This window comes from Schistocerca americana, chromosome 4 (genome assembly GCF_021461395.2).
Source record: "Schistocerca americana isolate TAMUIC-IGC-003095 chromosome 4, iqSchAmer2.1, whole genome shotgun sequence".
In the NCBI taxonomy this organism is placed as follows: Eukaryota; Metazoa; Arthropoda; class Insecta; order Orthoptera; family Acrididae; genus Schistocerca; species Schistocerca americana.
Window position 1 is genome coordinate 149,661,076 of NC_060122.1, and position 27,029 is coordinate 149,688,104.

General features: G+C 43.0%; 1 long non-coding RNA gene across 1 annotated transcript; it reads left to right on the forward strand.

The window, feature by feature from the left end:
- Positions 1 to 3,683: 3,683 nt before the first annotated feature.
- LOC124613922 lies at positions 3,684 to 26,122 on the forward strand. Its single transcript, XR_006979655.1, has 3 exons — positions 3,684 to 3,826; positions 25,660 to 25,800; positions 25,896 to 26,122. It is a non-coding gene; the product is annotated as an uncharacterized LOC124613922 (long non-coding RNA).
- Positions 26,123 to 27,029: the final 907 nt, after the last annotated feature.

Below are 27,029 nucleotides of genomic sequence, written 5' to 3' on the forward strand. Positions count from 1 at the left end.
CCAAGGGTGGGATAGCTGTGCTTGTAAGTAACACACAAAACTTCTCCGTTACATCCTTGGTTACTGATTTGTAAGCAACTGCAGTTAAAATTTATGTGGGACAAAGGATCGCCATATGCTCTGTTTACGTAGGTCCACAAAAAGCAATAGATTAGAAGCTCCCAGTGACTTTCTAAAACAAGTCACCGACCACTTCACCTACTGGGAGACTTCAGTGCGCATAATGTGTTATTGGGCTGACACTCCCATTACTTTAGGAGTTATAGATAACACCACGGTATCTCAGGAGTTGTTTAGCCTCAACACGGGCAACCGCACAAATTTCAATACTGCTACTGGATCATCTTCAGCCGCAGATCTCTCTTTCTGCTCTCCAGCTCTCTCAGACTTTGCTCAGTGGGACGTTATTGATGACCTTCATTCCAGTGGTCACTTCCTAGTCTGGATCCATATAGCTAAATGGAGAAGTCCCCAAAAAGGAAGCTACCAAGATGGGTGGTCAGCAGGGCATGAAGAGGTAGTCTGGTTTGCAGCATCTTGAGCAGAAGGAGCGAGATAGGCATATTCTGGGATGATGCTGTGCAGACTGCAGTAAAACTGCAAACATTCCTGAGACATTTCCTACTGTATTTCGCACAGCTGATGGATTTATGTAAGCCACAAATTTGGCGACTTTGGAATCGCACCCAGACGAAAGAAAGATTAGGGCAGAATGGTGTACAGACGACATGATGAACCGTTTTATGGAGCATCTATTTAGTCCCAACTTGATTACACATGCATGGTGATGAGTACTGAAAAAACATAGTGCCACAAAGAACTGAATATAATCAACCATGAGGGAATTAGGCGGACTGTAGATGCAGTTTAGACCAGCCCTGTTTCCAGCATCATGGTGCAAGAAACATTCAGAATACACCCATACATCAAGCACTTGCTCAACATACCACAGTTTGCCCACGCACGAACGGACTGCCCATTCATCATACACAACAACGCTCATGTTAGGAATCATTATCACGAAGTTGCTTTTCTCTCTGAACTTTCGTCAGTGGTTTGAACTGCAACTGAATTTTCAAGGAGCTCGAAATAAAATTGGTAAGGAAATTATGGATACGTCAGTGGGTGATTTACGAGGGGCATTTGGAAAGTCCGTGCAAAGTCCGAGAGATGGCACCACTGGCGCGCATCGAGGTCATGTTTAGTTAGTAGCATCTTTGGAAAGAACGCACACCAACTTTCAGCCATATTGGTCTATTTATTTGTGTTTGGTATTCGTGTGAATCAAGGAAGTCGATTGATTGTCAAAAAATGGAGGAAAAAGAATTTCGTGTGGTGATTAAGCATTACTTTATAAAAGGCAAAACGCCTCAGGAGACTAGAGAGTAGCTTGATAAACTTTACAGTGACTCTGCACTTTCGATTAGAACAGTTTATAAGTGGTTTCAAAATTTTAGGAGTAGCCATATGGGCACAAGTGATGCTGAACGTTCTGGACGCCCTGTGGAGGTTACGACTCCAGAAAACATTGATAAAATCCAGGATATGGTGATGGATGACACAAGAATTTAGGTGTGTGAGATTCCTAGTGCTGTGGGCATCTCGATTGAACCAGTACATAATATTTTGCATAAATATTTGGACATGAGAAAGCTATCCGCAAGATGGGTTCCGTGATTGCACACGCTTGACCAAAATCGGAATCGTGTGAAGTGTTGCAAGGATTGCTTGCAGCTGTTCAGGAAGAATCCGCAGGACTTTAAGCGTCGGCTCGTCCCTGTGGATGAAACATGGATACATTTCTATAGCCCTGAGACCAAACAACAATCTAAACAATGGGTTACCAAGGGAGAATCTGCACCAAAAAAGGCGAAGACGATTCCTTCGGTCAGAAAGATTATGGCGACTGTCTTTTGGAATTCGCAAGGGATAATTCTCATCGACTATCTGGAAAAGGGTAACACTATTACAGGTGCATATTATTCATCGTTATTGGACCGTTCGAAAGCCGCGCTGCAAGAAACATGCCGGCGGTTGAACCGCAAAAAAGTCCTTTTCCATCATGGCAATGCACCAGCAAACACCTCAGCAGTTGTGGTCCCAAAATTAATGGAAATAGAATTCCAACTCGTTTCACAGTCCCCCTATTCTCCAGAATTGGCTCCCTCGGACTACTATTTGTTCCCCAATTTGGGGAAATGGCTGGCGGGACAAAGATGTTATTCAAACGAGGAGGTGATTGCAGCAACTAATATATATTTTGCAGACTTGGACAATTCCTATTATTCGGAAGGGATCAACGAATCAGAACAGTGTTGGACGAAATGTATGAGTCTAAAAGGAGACTATGTCGAAAAATAAAAAAGGTTTACCCCAAACACATAAGTAGTTTTTATTTTTGCACGGACTTTTCAAACACCCTTCGTATTACGAAGGGTCCTAGATCTGTCATATGACTGCTTATTAATTTCTACTCAACTTTTTCTTTGTTTGCTGCCTTATGTGGCGACCCACGCGCGCAGCTCATGGCATGGGGTTCCTGGAAAGATTCTTTGCGTTACAAGATGTGACGGAGTGCACATGTTTTCACCAGCTCTGATTCTCATTGCGCTGTTCAGGTTCTTTAGCAAATGTGCACAACAGAGAAAACTGTTCAGAACGTAAAGCAGTCAAAGGGACCTATAGAGGTGAAGTACTTCGGCAACGTGTCAATCCCCTTGTGGGCTAACCTATCGCTGCTGGACTAGGAAGTCACGTGACAATGGAAGGGAGAGTGCCTGGAGGAATGGGAAAAGTGAAAGCAACGATCTGGCTGCGGTGTTTCTTGATCCGACCACAGAGTTAGCATGAAGCAAAAAAAAATGTTCAAATGTGTGTGAAATCTTATGGGACTTAACAGCTAAGGTCATCAGTCCCTAAGCTTACACACTACTTAACCTAAATTATCCTAAGGACAAACACACACACCCATGCCCGAGGGAGGACTCGAACCTCCGCCGGGACCAGCCGCACATTCCATGACTGCAGCGCCCTAGACCGCTTTTTTTTTTTTTTTTTTTTTTTTTTTTTTTGTAGACATTGACACACTTGTGTCTCTTTAGGACGTATTCCACTCAGACATGGCTTGTTACTCCGGTGGGGAGAGCCATCCATTTTTAGTGCAGAAATGATAGTATGTAACATAATAAAGGACTACAGTTTATATTCTGGTGAGAGGGTATGTGGTACATATTTTACGATTATGTGTGTTGTTTGTACTGCGGCCATTTAATTACGAGATTTTAACGAGTTACAGAGTGATTGGAACACGCAGTTTCTCAACAAGTGATCAATCAGCCATACATTTTTCTCTACTGACGATTGTTCTCACTTTACCGTAAGTTCCAATACGTCACATGTTCCATGTATTCGTCCCTAGTGTATGTACTCTACGAATAACGGTGGGAAATGTTTTTATGACTTTTTTAAGCACAGTTCTCTCTATTGCTTCAGCAAGGACGCCAGACGCGATTCCCAGCGGCCTAATACCTACCGCAACTAGCCTATTTCTACGATGGCCTACGTAAGTGGAACTACCAGACCTGTTGACAGACACTGCTGGAAGCTTCATCGCGTGTCCGCAAGAGCAAAGGAAAGAGGATGTTTGTCGTGACGAAAACTCACTGCGTTTCGCAGCTGTCGTTAGGTTTGCGTGCCGTCACAGTACGTGCCTGCTCGTTATTGTACTACAGCAGCTTCAGCAACATATCCGTTTCGTTTTAATAGACAGAGGCCTGGAAGCTCCCGTTTGCAGCAGCTATGAAACTTATCCTGCTCGTCGTCTTTGGTGAGTTCTGCAATTCAACCTACATCACATTCGTAGAAGTGCTACATACAAGGTGTGGCCAAAAAGTAACAGGGATTTTTGTTTTTCTCAAAGACTTTTTATTTAATCATCAACTTCAAGTTGGTCCTCTTCAAAGTAGTCCTCCTTAGTGTAATACACCTGCGCTAGAGCTTTTTACGATCTTGCAAGCAGTTCTGGAACTCACTTTTTGCTATGGTGTTCAGCTCCTTCAGCGACTCTGTTGTTGTCTCATCAATTTTGGCATCACGACGTCGTTTCGTGGTCCTTATCGGCCTCGGGAAGACAAAGAAGTTGCAGGGGACGATGTCCTACGAATACCGTGACTGAGGCACTATAACGGTTTTGTTTTCTTGCCAAAAAGTCACAAACAAGCATTGAGGTGTGAGCGGCAGCATAATCGTGATGCAATTTCCACGAGTGGTTTTTTCCACAATTCTGGTCGTTTTCTTCGGATTGTTTCAGAAATGGCATGTAACTTCCAAGTAGTGTTACTTATTGACCGTTCGGCCATAAGGCAGGATGCACTATCCCTTTGTAATCGAAGAAAACAATGATAAGAACCTTCATATGTGATCGGACTTGTCGAATGCTTTTCGGTCTTTTGTTTTTCAGGCGGTTTCCACTGGAACGATTGGGCCTTGATTTCGACATCATACGCCTCTAGCCATGTTCTGTTACCTCTTATAACCTTCTTTAGAAGTTTTGGAACGTTGTCGACTTCATTCAGCAATTCTTGAACGATATCTACGTTATGTCGGTTTTGGTCGTAATTCACCAATTTTGGAACGGACTTCGTTGCTACACTTTTCACTCCAAAACATCCTAAAAATTACTTGACATGTGCCAAAGGATATGTCGACATCATCAGCAACCTCTCTGACGGTGATGTGGAGATTTTGCAGAGCCGTTATCTTTACTCCCTCCACTTAGTTGTCCATAATTTATTGCTGCGGCGTCCAGGGCGGTCGTCTAGTTGAACGTTTGCTCGACCCTCTTTGAAACGTTTGTGGCACTCGTATGTTCTTGTCCTACTCATAGTAGATTCGCCAAAAGCCACAGTCAACATTTCGTATGCGGTGTTGCACTTAATTTTATTTTTTAGGCAAAATTTAATGCTAATTCCTTGATCCATCTTTCTCAAAAGTAAAAATTCTCCGAGCGCTCTGAAACACATATAGCCTTTTCGACTGTCAACAATAAACTAAATATTCAGAACAGCTGAAAATACACTCCTGGAAATTGAAATAAGAACACCGTGAATTCATTGTCCCAGGAAGGGGAAACTTTATTGACACATTCCTGGGGTCAGATACATCACATGATCACACTGACAGAACCACAGGCACATAGACACAGGCAACCGAGCATGCACAATGTCGGCACTAGTACAGTGTATATCCACCTTTCGCAACAATGCAGGCTGCTATTCTCCCATGGAGACGATCGTAGAGATGCTGGATGTAGTCCTGTGGAACGGCTTGCCATGCCATTTCCACCTGGCGCCTCAGTTGGACCAGCGTTCGTGCTGAACGTGCAGACCGCGTGAGACGACGCTTCATCCAGTCCCAAACATGCTCAATGGGGGATAGATCCGGAGATCTTGCTGGCCAGGGTAGTTGACTTACACCTTCTAGAGCACGTTGGGTGGCATGGGATACATGCGGACGTGCATTGTCCTGTTGGAACAGCAAGTTCCCTTGCCGGTCTAGGAATGGTAGAACGATGGGTTCGATGACGGTTTGGATGTATCGTGCACTATTCAGTGTCCCCTCGACGATCACCAGTGGTGTACGGCCAGTGTAGGAGATCGTTCCCCACACCATGATGCCGGGTGTTGGCCCTGTGTGCCTCGGTCGTATGCAGTCCTGATTGTGGCACTCACCTGCACGGCGCCAAACACGCATACGACCATCATTGGCACCAAGGCAAAAGCGACTCTCATCGCTGAAGACGACACGTCTCCATTCGTCCTTCCATTCACGCCTGTCGCGACACCACTGGAGGCGGGCTGCACGATGTTGGGGCGTGAGCGGAAGACGGCCTAACGGTGTGCGGGACCGTAGCCCAGCTTCATGGAGACGGTTGCGAATGGTCCTCGCCGATACCCCAGGAGCAACAGTGTCCCTAATTTGCTGGGAAGTGGCGGTGCGGTCCCCTACGGCACTGCGTAGGATCCTACGGTCTTGGCGTGCATCCGTGCGTCGCTGCGGTCCGGTCCCAGGTCGACGGGCATGTGCACCTTCCGCCGACCACTGGCGACAACATCGATGTACTGTGGAGACCTCACGCCCCACGTGTTGAGCAATTCGGCGGTACGTCCACCCGGCCTCCTGCATGCCCACTATACGCTCTCGCTCAAAGTCCGTCAGCTGCACATACGGTTCACGTCCACGCTGTCGCGGCATGCTACCAGTGTTAAAGACTGCGATGGAGCTCCGTATGCCACGGCAAACTGGCTGACACTGACGGCGGCGGTGCACAAATGCTGCGCAGCTAGCGCCATTCGACGGCCAACACCGCGGTTCCTGGTGTGTCCGCTGTGCCGTGCGTGTGCTCATTGCTTGTACAGCCCTCTCGCAGTGTCCGGAGCAAGTATGATGGGTCTGACACACCGGTGTCAATGTGTTCTTTTTTCCATTTCCAGGAGTGTATAAGCATCAGGAGCATGTATACCAACACGATACACAAATTGAAAATCGGATGCATAAAGCCTGCAAAATTAAAAAAAAAAATACCGTTACTTTTTGATCACACCTTGTGTACTGGGTTTTGTAAAAATAAATGACACATAAACAAAGCTGAATTATTGTTTATTGAAAAAGCCTCGTAAGCAACTGAAAGTGTTACAACGATATACGGTAGTCACAAATCAGTTTTCCTTATGAATCTGAGGGCGAATTGTAAAGCGGTGAAGGCTGAAACGATAGCTATAGTGTTTATTTGCATCACAAACGATTCAAACATTTTCTCTTTTTAAGAGGACACAAATGTCATTGTGAAAGAAGATGAAAAGTAAATAATTTACCAGTAGTACAGTGAGTAATATCTGAGCATTTGTCATTGCGCCTGGTGCTGTAGCGGTGTAGTACGTACCTGAAACTCGAAAGGTCCCGAATCCGAATCCCAGTCGGGTAACGGAATTTTCAATCTGTCAGTAATTTAGAAATTTGCCAGGCACGACACACGGTTTGGCTTCCACATTAAATTACAGGAGCCCCCTTCTCCATGAGGTTTACTGGGACAGGTTAGGGACACCCAATTTGCCGAAATAGGCTCAATTGGAAGACTTGCATCAGGCTGTTGTACCCCCTAGAATTATTGTTACAGTGCATGGTTTATAGAACAAAAGATGGTTGTTCAAATGCAACAAAACACGGCGCATAACGTTTCAGAGACCGAAATTTGACCGAAGTGCCATTTTACTATCACAAAGTAGGGTTCTCAAATAATATTCGATGTTAAACATTTTAAATTATTATTACGCGAAGGAGATGAAGCGCTTTCTTGAAAATGCACCTAAGTGGCAGCCCTAAAAATTTACAATTTTTGTTTTCACTAATTATTTGGCAGTTTGCGATAGTTAAATGTCACTTCTATAAGATTTATGTGTCAGAAATTTCAGTTAATAGACATCCTGTTTACCATAAGCCATTACTTATTTAATAACAGTTATTTTATATTCCAAGCCTTTCAAAGTGACGCTTATATCATACGTAAATAGAACAAATATTTTGAAACATCTGCCTTGGTTGGTGACAGAAGCAGTAGAGGACCAAACAGGGGCTCTGTGACATGCCCTCATCACCCACTTGACGGTAGTAAGTAACCGGAACATCTTCCTTTTAATAATTTGTTTACATCACAAATCGTTGAAAGGCACAATTACAGTTGAAAATACATTGTTTCACATTTTGTTTTGATTGTAGGGCACTACCACCCCAAGGAAATTTCATCAGTTGGGAAAACAAAAGGCTAATGTAAAACGTCAACTAGCCGTCTGAAGATGAATACTTCGGTTCGAAACCGGTAACGGCGCTATTTAAATAAACAAATAAAATTGTAAAAAGTGGCTGGTTGCTGTTATCTTCTATGTAAGAGCAAACCATATCATTTGAATCTAGCCCTTCAACACATTTTCCGCCATTTATTTGTGGGTAAGGTAAATATATTGTGCAGGAAGTTAAATCGCTGCCTATATACCCATACAAATCACAGCCATGTATAAACGCTTGTTTAAATTTTAGTCTTTGAAAAGTAGCAGGTAAAATTTTTCTCATTCATACATGGACCTTGCCGTTGGTGGGGAGGCTTGCGTGCCTCAGCGATACAGATAGCCGTACCGTAGGTGCAACCACAACGGAGGGGTATCTGTTGAGAGGCCAGACAAACGTGTGGTTCCTGATGAAGGGCAGCAGCCTTTTCAGTAGTTGCAAGGGCAACAGTCTGGAGGATTGACTGATCTGGCCTTGTAACACTAACCAAAACGGCCTTGCTGTGCTGGTACTGCGAACAGCTGAAACCAAGGGGAAACTACGGCCGTAATTTTTCCCGAGGGCATGCAGCTTTACTGTATGGTTAAATGATGATGGCGTCCTCTTGGGTAAAATAGTCCCACATTCGATCTCCGGGCGGGGACTACTCAAAAGGATGTCGTTATCAGGAGAAAGAAAACTGGCGTTCTACGGAGCGTGGAATGTACGATCCCTTAATCGGGCAGGTAGGTTAGAAAATTTAAAAAGGGAAATGGATAGGTTAAAGTTAGATATAGTGGGAATTAGTGAAGTTCGGTGGCAGGACGAACAAGACTTCTGGTCAGGTGACTACAGGGTTATAAACACAAAATCAAATAGGGGCAATGCAGGAGTAGGTTTAATAATGAATTGGTAAATAGGAATGCAGGTAAGCTACTACAAACTGCATAGTGAACGCATTATTGTGGCCAAGATAGATACGAAGCCCACGCCTACTACAGTAGTACAAGTTTATATGCCAACTAGCTTTGCAGATGACGAAGAAATTGAAGAAATGTATGGTGAAATAAAAGAAATTATTCAGATAGTGAAGGGTGACGAAACTTTAATTGTCATGGTTGACTGGAATTCGGTAGTAGGAAAAGGGAGAGAAGGAAACGTGGTAGGTGAAAATGTATTGGGGCTAAGAAATGAAAGAGGAAGCCGCCTGGTAGAATTTTGCACAGAGCACAACTTAGTCATAGCTAACACTTGGTTCAAGAATCCTAAAAGAAGGCTGTATACATGGAAGAAGCCTGGAGATACTTAAAGGTTTCAGATAGATTATCTAATGGTAAGACAGAGATTTAGGAAGCCGGTTTTACATTGTAAGACATTTCCAGGGGCAGATGTGGACTCTGACCACAATCTATTGGTTATGACCTGTAGGTTAAAACTGAAGAAACTGCAAAAAGGTGGGAATTTAAGGAGGTGGGACCTGGATAAACTGAAAGAACCAGAGGTTGTACAGAGTTTCAGGGAGAGCATAAGGTAACAATTGTCAGGAATGGGGGGAAAGAAATACAGTAGAAGAAGAATGGGTAGCTTTGAGGGATGAAGTAGTGAAGGCAGCAGAGGATCAAGTAGGTAAAAAGACGAGGCCTAGTAGAAATCCTTGGGTAACAGAAGAAATATTGAATTTAATTGATGAAAGGAGAAAATATAAAAATGCAGTAAATGAAGCAGACAAAAAAGGAATACAAACGTCTCAAAAATGAGATCGACAGGATGTGCAAAATGGCTAAGCACGGATGGATAGAGGACAAATGTAAGGTTGTAGAGGCTTATCTCACTAGGGGTAAGATAGATACTGCCTACAGGAAGATTAAAGAGACCTTTGGAGATAAGAGAACCACTTGCATGAACATCAAGAGCTCAGATGGAAACCCAGTTCTAAGCAAAGAAGGGAAATCAGAAAGGTGGAGCCGGCCGGAGTGGTCGAGCGGTTAAAGGCGCTACAGTCTGGAACCGCACGACCGCTACGGTCGCAGGTTCGAATCCTGCCTCGGGCATGGATGTGTGTGATGTCCTTAGGTTAGTTAGGTTTAAGTAGTTCTAAGTTCTAGGGGACTTATGACCACAGCAGTTGAGTCCCATAGTGCTCAGAGCCATTTGAACCATTTTTGAGCCAGAAAGGTGGAAGGAGTATATAGAAGGTCTATACAAGGGCGATGTACATGAGGACAATATTATGGAAATGGAAGAGGATGTAGATGCAGATGAAATGGGAGATATGATACTGCGTGAAGAGTTTGACAGAGCACTGCAAGACCTGAGTCGAAACAAGGCCCCCAGAGTAGACGACATTCCATTGGAACTACTGACGGCCTTGGGAGAGCCAGTCCTGACAAAACTCTACCATCTGGTGAGCAAAATATATGAAACAGGCGAAATACCCTCAGACTTCAAGAAGAATATAATAATTCCAATCCCAAAGAAAGCAGGTGTTGACAGATGTAAAAATTACCGAACTATCAGTTTAATAAGTCACAGCTGCAAAATACTAACGCGAATTCTTTACAGAAGAATGGAAAAACTAGTAGAAGCCGACCTCGGGGAAGATCAGTTTGGATTCTGTAGAAATGTTGTAACACGTGAGGCAATACTCACCCTACGACTCATGTTAGAAGCTAGATTAAGGAAGGGCGAACCTACGTTTCTAGCATTTGTAGACTTAGAGAAAGCTTTTGACAATGTTGACTGGAATACTCTCTTTCAAATTCTGAAGGTGGCAGGGGTAAAATACAGGGAGCGAAAGGCTATTTATAATTTTTACAGAAACCAGATGGCAGTTATAAGAATCGAGGGGCATGAAAGGGAAGCAGTGGTTGGGAAGGGAGTGAGACAGGGCTGCAGCCTATCCCCGATGTTATTCAATCTGTATATTGAGCAAGCAGTGAAGGAAACAAAAGAAAAATTCGGAGTAGGTATTAAAATCTATGGAGTTGGTATTAAAATCCATGGTTCATGCTGTGGGTTCCTGTGGTCATGTCCTAGTTCATGAACCACGGGAAATGTATGAGTGGCCAAGTAAGTGGTCCCGACAGTCGGGATACCAGTTACTTTGGAATAAGGCTGGGCATCTCGGACATATTCTGAGTCGTGGTCACCTTTGTGCTCATACGTCAAAGACTACCAAATCCACCGGTTAGTCCCTCAGCCGTTAGGGGTAAAACCCAATGGGACTCGGGGCAAGTAAGGCTAGCAACCTGCTTCCCTGATATTTTAAATATGATGCTGGCAACAATCAGAGCAAAATGCCTCGGACCTTTGGAGGTGGCGGAGTCCCACCTCTAATTGACAAACCAGGGACTCCTAAGATACGACTTGGCATAAAATGGTAATGAGATGGGGAACTATTAATATCAATGGGGGCTACTCTGGGAAGAAGGTAGAGCTGGCAGAGGCTGCAAGTAAGAAGGGACTGGACGTTTTAGCTGTTAGTGACATTTGGGTAAGGGGTGAGAAAGAAGAGGAAGTGGGAGAATACAAGGTCTACCCGTCAGGAGTCAAAGCAGGAATAGCACAATAGAGTGTAGGGCTTTACATCAGGAAAGAAATGGAACCCAGCGTAGTTGCAATAAGGTATGTAAACGAATGACTGATGTGGATAGATTTGACAGTGTCTAGAAAGAAAATTAGGATTGTGTCAGTATATTCTCATTGTGAAGGGACAGATCAAGATAAGATGGATAGTTTTTATGAGGCACTGAGTGACGTAGTTGTTAGAGTAAAGGACAAGGACAGTGTTCTGCTCATGGGTGATTTTAACGCCAGGATTAGAAATCGAACAGAAGGGTATGAAAAGGTTATGGGTAAATTTGGAGAGGATATGGAGGCCAACAGGAACGGGAAACAACTCTTGGATTTCTGTGCCAGTATGGGCTTAGTAATCACAAACTCCTTTTTTAAACATAAGAACATTCACCGGTATACTTGGGAAGGCAGGGGAACCAGATCTGTCATTGACTATATAATAACAGATCAGGAATTCAGGAAGGCTGTGAGGGACACACGTGTATTCAGGGGATTCTTTGATGTCACTTATCATTATTTAATCTGCAGTGAAATTGGGATTGCGAGGCTGAAAGTGCAGGAGGTCAGGTCCATATGTAGGAGGATAAGAGTGGAGAAACTTCAGGATAAGGAAATCAGGCACAAGTACATAACAGCGATCTCAGAAAGGTACCAGTTAGTTGAATGTAGTCAATTACAGTCATTGGAAAAGGAATGGACAAGGTACAGGGACACAGTACTAAGAGTGGCTAAAGAATGTCTTGGAACAGTAGTGTGTAAAAGTAGGATGAAGCAAACAGCTTGGTGGAATGACACAGTCAAGGCAGCCTGTAAAAGGAAAAAGAAGGCGTATCAGAAATGGCTACATACTAGAACTCAGGTAGACAGAGAAAGTTATGTTAAAGAAAGAAACAAAGCCAAACAGATAATTGCAGCGCCCAAGAAGAAATCTTGGGAAGACTTTGGAAACAGGTTGGAGACTATGGGTCAAGCTGCTGCAAAACCATTCTGAAGTGTAATTAGCAGTCTTCGAAAGGGAGGGAAGAAGGAAGTGACAAGTATTTTGGACAGGTCAGGAAAACTGCTAGTGAATCCTGTGGATGCCTTGGGCAGATGGAGGGAATATTTTGAAGAGTTGCTCAACGTAGGTGAAAATGCGATCAGTAATGTTTCAGATTTCGAGGTAGAATGGGATAGGAATGATGATGGAAATAGGATCACATTTGAGGAAGTGGAGAAAATGGTCAATAGATTGCAGTGCAATAAAGCAGCTGGGGTGGATGAAATGAAGTCGGAACTCATCAAATACAGTGGAATGTCAGGTCTTAAATGGCTACACAGGATAATTGAAATGGCCTGGGAGTTGGGACAGGTTCCATCAGACTGGACAAAAGCAGTAATCACACCAATCTTTAAACATGGAAACAGAAAAGATTGTAACAACTACAGAGGTATCTCTTTAATCAGCGTTGTGGGTAAAATCTTCTCAGCTGGGTTTAGGCTTCTTAGAGGTTGTCAGGACCAAATCTTTAGCTTACGGCAAATAATGGAGAAGTGTTACAAGTGGAATAGGGTATTGTATCTATGCTTTATAGATCTAGAAAAGGCATATGACCGGGTTCCTAGGAGGAAGTTATTGTCTGTTCTACGAGATAATGGAATAGGAGGCAAACTTTTGCAAGCAATTAAAGGTCTTTGCATGGACAGTCAGGCAGCAGTTAGAGTTGACGGTAAATTGAGTTCATGGTTCACAGTAGTTTCAGGGGTAAGACAAGGCCGCAGCCTGTCTCCACTGTTGTTCATATTATTTATGGATCATATGTTGAAAACAATAGACTGGCTGGGTGAGATTAAGATATGTGAACACAAAATAAGCAGTCTTGCATATGCGGATGACTTAGTTGTCATGGCAGATTCGATTGAAAGTTTGCAAAGTAATATTTCAGAGCTAGATCATAAATGTAAGGACTACGGTATGAAGATTAGCATCTTCAAAACGAAAGTAATGTCAGTGGTAAAGAAATTGAGTGCCAAATAGGAGGAACAAAGTTAGAACAGGTGGACAGTTTCAAGTACTTAGGATGCATATTCTCACAGGATGGCAACATAGTGAAAGAGCTGGAAGCGAAGTGTAGCGAAGCTAATGCAGTGAGCGCTCAGCTACGATCTACTCTCTTCTGCAAGAAGGAAGTCAGTACCAAGACTAAGTTATCTGTGCACCGTTCAATTTTTCGACCAACTTTGTTGTATGGGAGCGATAGCTGGGTGGATTCAGGTTACCTTATCAACAAGGTTGAGGTTACGGACATGAAAGTAGCTAGGATGATTGCAGGTACTAGTAGATGGGAACAATGGCAGGAGGGTGTCCACAATGAGGAAATCAAAGAAAATCTGGGAATTAACTCTATAGATGTAGCAGTCAGGGCGAACAGGCTTAGATGGTGTGGTCATGTTACACGCATGGGAGAAGCAATGTTACCCAAGAGACTCATGGGTTCAGCAGTAGAGGGTAGGAGGAGTCGGGGCAGACCAAGGAGAAGGTACCTGGATTCGGTTAAGAATGATTTTGAAGTAATACGCTTAACATCAGAAGAGGCACCAATGTTAGCAGTGGATAGGGGTTCAAATGGTTCAAATGGATCTGAGCACTATGGGACTCAACTGCTGAGGTCATTAGTCCCCTAGAACTTAGAACTAGTTAAACCTAACTAACCTAAGGACATCACAAACATCCATGCCCGAGGCAGGATTCGAACCTGCGACCGTAGCGGTCTTGCGGTTCCAGACTGCAGCGCCTTTAACCGCACGGCCACTTCGGCCGGCAGTGGATAGGGGATCATGGAGGAATTTTATAAGGGGGGCTATGCTCCAGACTGAACGCTGAAAGGCATAATCAGTCTTAATGATGATGATGATGGAGAAGAAATAAAAACTTTGAGGTTCGCCGATGACATTGTAATTCTGTCAGAGACGGCAAGGGACTTGGAAGAGCAGTTGAACGGAATGGGCAGTGTCTTGAAAGCAGGATATAAGATGAACATCAACAAAAGCAAAACGAGGATAATGGAATGTAGTGGAATTAAGTCGGGTGATGCTGAGGGAATTAGATTAGGAAATGAGACACTTAAAGTAGTAAAGGAGTTTTGCTATTTGGGGAGCAAAATAACTGATGATGGTCGAAGTAGAGAGGATATAAAATGTAGACTGGCAATGGCAAGGAAAGCGTTTCTGAAGAAGAGAAATTTGTTAACATCGAGTATAGATTTAAGTGTCAGGAAGTCATTTCTGAAAGTATTTGTATGGAGTGTAGCCATGTATGGAAGTGAAACATGGACGATAAATAGTTTGGACAAGAAGAGAATAGAAGCTTTTGAAATGTGGTGCAACAGAAGAATGCTGAAGATTAGATGGGTAGATCACATAACTAATGAGGAAGTATTGAATAGGATTGGGGAGAAGAGAAGTTTGTTGCACAACTTGACTAGAAGAATGGATCGGTTGGTAGGACGTGTTCTGAGGCATCAAGGGATCACCAATTTAGTATTGAAGGGCAGCGTGGAGGGTAAAAATCGTAGAGTGAGACCAAGAGATGAATACACTAAGCAGATTCAGAAGGATGTAGGTTGCGGTAGGTACTGGGAGATGAAGAGGCTTGCAGAGGATAGAGTAGCATGGAGAGCTGCATCAAAGCAGTCTCAGGACTGAAGACCACAACAACAACAACACTGGTAACGTCAATTTCACAGTTAAGCATATCTCTATCTGTAAACAGTCTGTAACCACTTTCGCACCCCTCTGGAGCACTGGAAGTGATAATTTGAGTCACTTGACACTAACACATTCATTTATGAGCGGAAAAATTCGACCGTTTTGTCATTGTTAAATCCTTATTGTTTTCTGAATTCTGTTCTTCTCTCGTCACTGTTATTATTGTTTCCATATATGCTTTTTACTGAATGCCAATAAGTGGTTCTTAGTTCAGATTTTTGTCCATGATTTTAAATAAGCGTTTGCTTAATAGTGAACTTTGTATCTGTATCAAAATACCGAAAAGCTCACTGTTGTGGGCACGGAAGAAATCATACAACTGGATACAAAGTGATCCTCAAGATAATTTTAACGCGATATACAGTATTTGCAAGGATGATTTATATTCTGAAACTACATTAATTAAAGAAATCAAAGAATATTAATAAACGCTGACAAATATTTCTTGCGAAAAAAATACTTCTGACAATTGATAGTATATGCTTAAAAAGTAAGTGGTTAGGTCACCAAACAATTAAAAAACCTATTTTATATGGTTACTCTTCACGCCATCTTATCATTAACAGAAAGAAAATTATCAGTGAAGGGTGCAAACCAAATCAGTAGAAGAAAGAGACAGAGTTTCAAAAAATGTAAATAAAAAGTAATTGTTCAGTTAATATAATCTTTAATTGTACACATTGCAAGTGTTTGAAGTAATATGATCAGTTTCGATTGTGCTTGCCATCATTTTCAGATCATAAAATATCATTACACAGTGTAACACATCAAATGTTATAAAATCAAGTACTGAGTCATTTTAGTTTTGATGACACGGTACTTATTTGCACAACATATGACGAGTTATACTCTCTAACGGTATTTTATGATTGCTAGCACAATCGAAACCTGTGATATCATTTTATAAACTTGCAATCTAGACAAATAAAGGTTATATTAAACATTAAGGTCGCTTTTCCACATTCTTGATCACGTGAAACCTAATGAAATTGTTGATTTATTTGAACCTAAAGTTATAATGTAGCAAAAATTAATAACCTTTTAAAACTGCCCAATAATCCATATTTGATGTCACAAGTATGAACAATCTTCTTGAAATATGGAAATACATAAATACTGAAAACTATTAATTCTTAGAAATATAATAATTTGCATTCGCCTCTCATTCAATAAGATACATTATTGGTCTCTAAAATGTTGGCAACCTTGGTCATGGTTCATAAACGAAAAGACTGAAAAATTATGTAAGTGAAATCACTCAGATCTGGAGACTGAGTGAAAGCATTCATATTACTGGTGTAACCAGTGGCGGCTCGTGCGGAATTTTACACTGTGCTACAATTTGGTGGCCTATATACTTTTTGCTTAAAATGGTAGTAATCGTAGCTGAATTGAATATATTCATTTTAAATATATAAACTGAACCGTTTAAACTATTTAAATTTTATACTTAATCAATATTGTTAAAGAATAAAATAAAGTAGAAAAACAAAGTAGCAGCAAACATCTAATCTGAGCCAGCGAAATACCAGTCAGTACAAAAAAATGGTTCAAATGGCTCTGAGCACTATGGGACTTAACATCTATGGTCATCAATCCCCTAGAACTTAGAACTACTTAAACCTAACTAACCTAAGGACACCACACACATCCATGCCCGAGGCAGGATTCGAACCTGCGACCGTAGCAGTCGCGCGGTTCCGGACTGAGCGCCTAGAACCGCGAGACCACCGCGGCCGGCCCAGTCAGTACACATGAGCATTCTTCTATGGTGCCATTATTCTCCTCCAGAATCTCTCGGATCTATACTTGCACAGTACTTTGCGTGCACTTTCAAATAATAACAATGCTCTGGTACTGTGAGCAACGTAGCACTCATAGTGGCGGAAGGCATGACGGGGCGGATGCAGAGCATCCGCAGTCGAAAACAAACCACTGCATTCCTTCTTAGTTGGTCGTAGTGCTGCTGACCGTCATTTGAGCACTCGACACTGTTTTCTAGTTATCATGGAGAAAATATCTTTTCCTCTATGTTATTTGCATATTAGCACACATTTCTGGCTTGGATTAGAAGAGATTTCTCTTATTTTAGTGCGATTTCTGGCTCATATTCAAAGAGAAATGGTGTAATTTAAGTACGATATTTACAGTGTGCTGTAGAACATTAGTACACGATAAATGGCCGCCACTGGGCGTGACCAGCAGAAACTCGTCGGTCAATTGTCTGTCATTGAGTGAAATCACTGAAACCTGGAGAGTAAGCAAAAAGCGTGTCCACAAAGACTAGCTTCATTCAATGATAAAAAAACCAACTGAGTGAAAAACAATCGAGTGCCCTGTGGGTTGTTAAAAACGGTTGGTTGTCCCAGCACTACGTACTACACACAAATGCACCACAGAGCAGTGCAGAAGGACACAGATCAGCGCTGAATGGAAGAGTGTTCACAAGTGTGCAGTATTGTTGCAATAGTTGCAGTATGTGTGTGTGTGTGTGTGTGTGTGTGTGTGTGTGTGTGTGTGTGTGTGTGTGTGTGTATGTATGTGTGTGTGTGCGTGCGTGACTCAGTAAATATGGAAGACGAAATTCTGAAAATTGCAGTGGTTCCATTCATAGCTCTTTACCATCAGTTGAAAGGAGGAAAAACGTAGAAAAGTCACTAGTGTGCAAGACGAGTGCTGAAAAGTAGAAAGATACGTGTTAGAAATAATCTTTCAAATAATTTCCTTATCGGTAGTGGATATCAGCGAAGAGATTCAATGAACTGCGATATTTACGGTGTTCTATACCACATCCTCAGTGAAAGCAATGAAAACTTACAGGACATACTAAATGCAGTGGTGGCTCGTGCAATATTTTACCAATGTTCAACAATGTGGCCTTGACTTACAAAGGTAGTAACTGCAATTAATTTGAATGTATTAATTTTATGTATATAAATTGAATTATATTTAAATTTTATAATTAATAATTTAACATTGCAAAGAATAAAATAAAACGAAAAAATTATGCTAGCAGCAGGAATAGAACCCGAGGCAACAAATTGCCAGCCAGTGCACTTGACCACCCACCCACAGCGCCATTGTGTCAACCACCCTCATACTGTACGCTTGCACAATACATTACGTGCATTATCAAAGAAAAATACTGACCTGATATTGTGGGCAACGTAGCATTCATAGTGCCAGAAGGGGTGACGTCACATCGGAGCACGCGCAGTCGAAAACAGACCGCTGTGTTCCTTCTCTCAGTAAATCTTAGTGCGGGTGACCATTATTTTAGCACTCGAGTCTAGTTTTGTAGTTGTCACGAAGAGAGTGCTACAAAACATCCTTTCGTCTGTTTCATTTGTATACCAGCATGCATTCGAAGAGAAATGGCATAATTTTAATGGGATTTATAGCTTGCATTCAAGAGATATGACTTAATTTTAGTGCTATTTCTGGCTTGCATTCGAAGAGGAATCGCATAATTTTATTAGAATATTTACAAGTTGCTGTAGCACGTTAGCAAATGATAAGTGGTCGCTACTAATTGAAGGAATGAGCAGCATACTGACCACAAAATAAGGAATGAGAGTAAATAAAAGAAAGACGGAAGTAAATAAGGTTCAAAAATGGTTCAAATGGCTCTGAGCACTATGGGACTTAACTTCTGAGGTCATCAGTCCCCTAGAACTTAGAACTACTTAAACCTAATTAACCTAAGGACATCACACACATCCATGCCCGAGGCAGTATTCGAACCTGCGACTGTAGCGGTCGCGCAGTTCCAGACTGCAGCGCCTAGAATCGCTCGGCCACACCGACCGGAAAGTAAATAAGGAGTAGCAGACATAAGGTTAGTGAGAAACTTACCATTTTATTGGAGACTACGAAATAGACGAAACGGTGGAGTTCTGCCGTCTTGAAAGTAAATTAAGACATGGTGCAAGAAGCAAGAAGGAAGTAAAAAGCAGAGTAGCAAAGGCAAAGAACGCTTTCCTGACTAAAACAAGTCTACTAGTCTAAAGCATCGCCCTTAATTTAACGAAGAAACTTCTGGGGACGTGGTATTGGAGCACAGCATTGTGTAACAACCACAGATAGTGGCAAAACAGGGAAAGAAGACAATCGAAGCGTTTGCCGTGTGGTGCTGATGAACGATATTGAAAATTAGGTGGACTGATAAGACAGGAGGAGATTCTACAGAGGATCGTCTAGGAGGAAAAGTGTAGAAAATATTAACAAGAAGAAGGGACAGAATGACAGAACATGTGTTAAGACATCAGAAAATCAGTTCCACGGAAATTTTTTGGAAATTTGTGCTAAGTTCCTATGGGACCAAACTCCTGAGGTCATCAGTCCCTAGGCTTACACACTACTTAATCCAACTTAAACTAACTTACGCTAAGGACAACACACACACCCATGGCCGAGGGAGGACTCGAACCTCCGACGGGGAGAGCCGTGCGAACAGTGGCAAGGCGCCCTAAACCGAGCGACTATCCCGAACGGAACTTTCTTGGACGTAGAAGCAGCTGCAGAGGGGTAAAAATTGTAGAGGAAAGCATAGACTGGAGTATGTCCGACAGGTAACTCAGGATGATGGGTACAAGTGCTGCCCTTAGTTAAGACGTTGGCATAGGTGAGGCGGGCGTACTCGAAACAACCTTGGCAACAAGAGGGCCAAGGTTGTTTCGAGTAAGTTGAAGTTTCTCTGGGAAGCAGTTAGACACCCCGATCTCTTCCCATATCATCTCCATGTTTTTGTCCACACCGATAGCTGAGTGGTCAGCGTGACAGATTGCCGTCCTACGGGCCCGGTTTCGATTCTCGGCTGGGGATTTTCTCCGCTCAGGGACTGGGTGTTGTGCTGTCTTCATCATCATTTCATCCCCATCCGGCGCGCAGGTCGCCCAATGTGGCGTCGAATGTAATCAGAGCTGCACCAAGGCGGCCGGACCTGCCCCGCAAGGGGCCTCCCGGCCAATGACGCCAAACGCTCATTTCCATTTCCATGTTTTTGGAGCCGTGAAGACAGACAGTCCTGGCAGTCGGTTTGCTTCGGACGAATAGGTGCACGTCTGGATACTATCATGCTTCTATAGGCGACTGCAAACATTTTTTTAGGACCGATTTTTGCATGAATGCATCGACCATCTTTTCTCCCAGTGGGTTAAATATATTAACAGTTATGGCGCTTGCTTTTGAAATAATAAACAGCTATTTAAGATTGAATAACAAGAACACTATTTTTGTTCTATTGATTTTTGTTTATTTGTAACTAGTTCTCGGCTTGTTTGGTCATCTTCAGGTGACAGCTGAGTAGCGTCTGCAAGGGACACTAGTTCTTAGGCAACAAAACACTATAAGCAAAGACACAATCCATTTGCACAGAATTTTGTGCACCAAGCTTACTTTAACGTTGAAATTACACTTTACGCAATGGAAAATATTAACCGCAATAAATAATTAAACTACAAAATATTAGAGTATTACAGATTAAATGGTTATAACGCTAAAGTTAGTGAGGTCTTGATAGTGGTTGAGAAACTGTAAAACTAAACACACTTTATTTATGTTGTGCACCACATACGTTTTTTAACATTGTAAATTACGCTTTAGGCAAGGGATAATATTAAACACAATAATTAAAATACACAACATCACAGTATTACCGGATACGTGGTTATGATGCCATTGGCTGAGAACTGTCTAACTGAGCACTAGTCACTTATAGTCTGGGAGACGAGTCTTTGGTATTGACAGCTCGGTAGCGTCTTTCCGTTGCCTAGCGACCGCAGGCAGGCAGCCAATGACGGCCTGACTTTGAGCGGGTAGCAAGGGCCACGTTGCCGCTCTGAAACCCGGTCGCGCGCGCTTATGAAACTTACCAGTGTCTCGCGAGCAGGCAGTGCGGTCGTTCGTCGTTTGTCTGAAGTTGAATTCGCAGTTTATTTCGTTTTTGTTGTTTTTAGTGTTTCTTTGTTTATGTTTCGTTGTAAACAATGTCTAGTGCGGCGGGTAGTACCAGCCCAACACAAGAAGTGAAACGGAGGAAGAAAAGTGTGCTACACACCCAGGCCCGTGAATTCGTGTGCTCTGTGAGGGATTACTTTGAGAAAGAAAAGGACAAAGGTGGGCCCTTAATTCCTGTTGTTCAGGTTGTGAAGAGAACTGCAGCAGCATTGAAAATAAGTAAGAACACTGTTATAAAGATAGGGAAAGAACAGTATAGTGTAGATTGTGACGAGAGTGGCACAACAAAGCTGCACACACCAGGAAAGAAGCGACCCAGAAATAAGCAGGTGACAGCTTTAGACGATTTTCAGAAAGACGCTATTCGTCGTCATATATACAGCTATTATAAGAGAAGGGAACATCCCACTCTATCTAAATTACTGGTGTCGCTTCAGAAAGACGATCTTTTTAAAGGGAGCAAATTTTCATTGCGTACAGTGTTGAAAGACATAGGCTTCAGCTATTCACTGTTTAACGGACGCAAAATATTAATGGAAAGGACAGATGTAGTTGCATGGCGGTGCAGATTTCTGCGCAGGATCATGGGTGTGGAATTCGAAAGTATAGTGTGGTTAGATGAAACTTGGGTCAATGCCAGCCATTCTTTACGTAGAGGCTGGAATGATGGAACGCCCGAGGGGACAATGGCAGTGCCTGTTGGCAAAGGAGGGCGTATTATTGTCTTACATGCAGGAACACCGAAAGGTTTTGTGCCAAACTGCTTGAAAATGTTTCGGCCAAAAAAGACGGGAGATTACCATGAAGAAATGAACAGTGTAGTATTTCAAGAATGGCTCGAGACATCGCTTATGACGAATCTGACAAGTCCATCAGTGATTGTTATGGACAATGCGCCTTATCATTCCGTTGTTCACGATGAGGCACCAACCTTGGCAACAAAAAAAGAGGATATCATTCAGTGATTGAAACGGCTTAAAGTAGATTTCAGAGAAGATTTAAGGAAGGTGGAACTGCTCGAAATTGTGGCACAAAAGAAACCCCAATTTCCAACATATGTAATTGACGAGATTGCTAAAAGGCACGGGCATGAAATCGTTCAGCTTCCTCCATACATCTGTCACTTCAATGCAATTGAAGGAGTGTGGGCGCAGATAAAAAATTACATTGCTGCAAACAATAAAAAATTCACGATCTTTGAAGTGGAAACTCTCCTTCCAGCAGCTATCAATAAAGTGACAAGCGAGACGTGGGCTAAAATTGTAAACAGCACTGCAAGTGCCATCAGAGAGGCGGCCAAAACCGAAGGGGTTGTGGAAGAATGCATAGAAAATTTAATTATACATCTGGGAGAGAGCAGCGATAGTTCGAGTAGTGCTGAGGAAGACAATGTCAAATCAGATTCTGACAGTGATGTGAGTGGTGTTTTTCCATTACAGTAACTACAACGTATTCAGGAATGTAAGGAGGGAGTTTGCTATCGATCTACAACCAGATCATCATATTGTGAGTACTTTCTTCAGATTATAACTCTTAATACACTGACCAATTATTCTGTAGCTTGTAGTAGAACAAATTAATAATGCTAATACTTGACAATGGAAACCGAAACTGCTAATGTTCAACAACTTGCGAAAATAGTTTTCATTTCAGTTGTGAAGTTTAACAAATAACTTTATTATGGTTCAAATGGCTCTGAGCACTATGGGACTTAACTTCTGTGGTCATCAGTCCCCTAGAACTTAGAACTTCTTAAACCTAACTAACCTAAGGACATCACACACATCCATGCCCGAAGCAGGATTCGAACCTGCGACCGTAGCGATCACGCGGTTCTAGACTGAAGCGCCTTTAACCGCACGGCCACACCGGCCGGCTAACTTTATTATGTTTCAGCATCTTAGATACTTGTACTAAATAGCTCTTATCAGTTTTCGAGTTAATGTATTTCAAGCATCAACTTTAAATAAATTCACGCGTACCAATACGACTTGTATTTTGTCTGTTTTTATTTCTGCTGCTAGAGAATGCGTGTAGCAGACAGGGCGCCGCGTGCTGTGAGCCACGTTCGGCAACAGCGCCGTCTGCCCGCCGGAACTGTCACTACCAATCACTCGTCTCACGGACTATAAGTTGTCCAACAAACATGTCTTACATAGTAAATTACTGTTTACGCCATGGGCAAATATTAAACTAGTACATGACTGAAATACATAATATCACAGTATCACAAGTTATATTGTTGAAGTTTGTGCGATAAGCAAGGTAAGGAATATCAAATTCCAATGCGCTTAATATTGTCCATAGCGTAAAGTGCAATTTTAACTTTAAAAATAAGTTTGGTGCACAGTATTCTGTGCAAATGGATTGTGTCTTTGGTTATAATGTTTGGTTACATGAAAAATACTGTCCCTTACAGAAGTTAGTCAGCTGTTTCCTGAAGATGACCCAATAAGTGGAAAACTAGTTTGAAATAAACATAAATCTGTAGGACAAAAACAGTGTACTTGTTACTCAACATTAAATGTGGAATTGTTGTACCAAGAAGCAACGGAGAAATCCATAAATAAAATAAACAGTTTACTTACTTCTTCCCGTCTGTCTCGTTTTCATTTGGCTGTCCTTTACAGATGTATTCAAAATCACGTTACATGTTTGGTAGACGCGTGAGGCAACCGCGCCAAGGCCATTAAAACTACCAGGGCTCTTCTTTTACCGTACATACTATAGTTGGACTTTGACTTCATGTACTAGAGAAATACATATGGATCAGTTCAGTGATAGGGGCTAGCCTAATCTGACTGTTGGGAGGAACACAGCTGAAGACTTGAGAACAAACAGTGACTCCACTAAGGCGTGAAAGGTAGAAATGATGTACAATACTGGCCATTAAAATTGCTACACCAAGAAGAAATGCAGATGATAAACGGATATTCATTGGACAAATATATTATACTAAAACTGACATGTGATTGCATTTTCACGCAATTTGGGTGCATAGATCCTGAGAAATCAGTACCCAAGACAACCACCTCTGGCCGTAATAACAGCCTTGATACGCCTGAGAGTCAAACAGAGCTAGGATGGTGTGTACAGGTACAGCTGCCCATGCAGCTTCAACACAATACCACAATTCATCAACAGTAGTGACAGCCGTATTGCGACGAGCCAGTTGCGCGGCCACCATTGACCAGACGTTTTCAATTTGTGAGAGATCTGGAGAATGTGCTGGCTATGGCAGCGGTCGAACATTTTCTGTATCCAGAAAGGCCCATACAGAACCTGCAACATGCGGTCATGTATTATCCTGCTGAAATGTAGGGTTTCACAGGGAACGAATCAAGGGTAGAGCCACGGGTCGTAATACATCTGAAATGTAATATCCACTGTTCAAAGTGCCGTAAATGCGAACAAGAGGTGACCGAGACGTGTAACCAATGGCACCCCACACCATCACGCCGGGTGATACGCCAGTATGGCGATGACGAATGGACGCTTCCAATGTGCGTTCACCGCGATGTCGCCAAACACGGATGCGACCATCATGATGCTGTAAACAGAACCTGGATTCATCCGAAAAAATGACGTTTTGCCATTCGTGCACCCAGGTTCGTCGTTGAGTACACCATCGCAGGCGCTCCTGTCTGTGATGAAGCGTCAAGGGTAACCGCAGCCACGGTCTCCGAGCTGATAGTCCATGTTGCTGCAAAGGTTGTCGAACTGTTCGTGCAGATGGTTGTTGTCTTGCAAACGTCCCCATCTGTTGACTCAAGGATCGAGACGTAGCAGCAAGATCCGTTACAGCCATGAGGATAAGATGCCCGTCATCTCGACTGCTAGTGATACGAGGCCGTTGGGATCCAGCACGGCGTTCCGTATTACCCTCATGAACCCACCGATTCCATATTCTGCTAATGGTGATTGGATCTCGACCAACGCGAGCAGCAATGTCGCGATACGATAAACCGCATTCGCGATAGGCTACAATCCGACCTTTATCAAAGTCGGAAACGTGATGGTACGCATTTCTCCTCCTTACACGAGGCATCACAACAACGTTTCACCAGGCAACGCCGGTCAGCTGCTGTTTGTGTTATGAGAAATCGGTTGGAAACTTTCCTCATGTTAGCACGTTGTAGGTGTCGCCACCGGCGCCAACATTGTGTGAATGCTCTGAAAAGCTAAGCATTTGCATATCACAGCATCTTCTTCCTGTCGGTTAAATTTCGCGCCTGTAGCACGTCATCTTCGTGGTGTAGCAATTTTAATGGTCAGTAGTGTAGGTACCAAACCATCAACACTTGTTGTTAATGATTAACTGCAGGCAATAAATACTAAAGACACAGATTTCAGAGAAACTGTTGATTTGCAACATTACAGTAATTTTAAAGCATTGATATATCACTGTTGATGAAAACAATTGACACTTGTCACTTAAAACGACCGACACAGAAAAGAGGATCTGGCCTCTCAGGTTTTCGTGTGCAAACGTACTTATTTTTGCATTCGGAGCCCATTTCGCATGTGCCGAGTCCGTTACTCCACAATTTGTGTCCTCAGGTCTGCTATTGTCGGCCACGGGCACTGCAGCCCAGTGGTGGGACGAGTGCGAGAAGCCGGTGTGCGCCAGCTGTGACGGCTTGAGCGTCACCTTCATGAGCCAGTGCGAGCTCGAAACCTACAACTGCCAGAACGGGAACTGTGAGTACAGCGCGGCCCGTGCGGCGGCAAACTGTGCGCGCTACACTTCAACCCACCAAACTGCACTTAGTGCCGCCCTCGTCTCTCTGTTACAGGGTGCACCCAAGTCAGCGACACAGCGTGTACAGCCTCGAGGAAGCGGTAACCCAACCAAGACAGCTGCTGGCGAAAACATCAATATGTTGTACTTTTCTACTCAGTTTTTCTTGTGGCATACTGAGGGTTCAGATCTATGTCTCGATCTTCTCAGTGAGTTGACGTTGTCTTAAAAAAAAATTTAAAAAAAATGGATGAACGAAGAAATAAAACTTTGACTTATCTGAAATGCAGTAAAATTCAAATTAATAATAACATGTAAATGCTAGAAATTCAAATTTATTAAGCACATCGAGTCGTATGATGATGATGAAGTCCCACACTCGTTGTCGGAGCGTAGGGGACGATGCGGGAGACCCGCAACCCCGTACTAGGCAAGGTCCTAGCGGAGGTGGTTTGCCATTGCCATCCTCCGACCGTAATGGGGATGAATGATGATGATGAAGACGACACAACACCCAGTCATCTCGAGGGAGGTAAAAATACCTGAACCATGCCGGGAATCGAGCACGGGACCCCGTGCTCGGGAAGTGAGAATGCTACTGCGAGACCACGAGCTGCGGACAGTCGTGTGAATAAAAAAGAAAAGATTCTACGGGGAAGACTGTCAGAGCACAAGAAGATTCTTTGAGAAAGTTCTCTGTTTCTTATAAATAACATATATAAAGCATATTCTCTGACAGGGAGTTCCTTGCCACTGTCTGCCCTCCGTCTCGAGAAGGTTCATGTATGTGTCGTCTGCCGTGTCCGGCACACAACACACGCGTAATCTTAATTTCATTCGGCTCGCTCCAATAAGCAAACCATTCAATTGTTCCATAAAACTTCGGCCGCGCAACAGCTAAATTTCAATTCTTCTCCTAACATTTAGGGTGTACATCGTCCAGCCATCCTCAGAGTGAGCCGAGGTGACTGACTCCAGCACTTGCTCCGTCCTTTTAAACCCGCTGACCGCGCTACTGTGCATGCGGTCACGGATACACAAGCCGCCAGAGAGGTTGATCGTCGTCAAAGAGGTATAACCATGGAGGTAAGAATAAGGGGAGATGGCGCTACGTATCCCAGCCGTACTACGTTTTGAAGCCATGGGGGCGTGGCTCGCTGCCACGACACTCTGACCAAAATATTGCCAG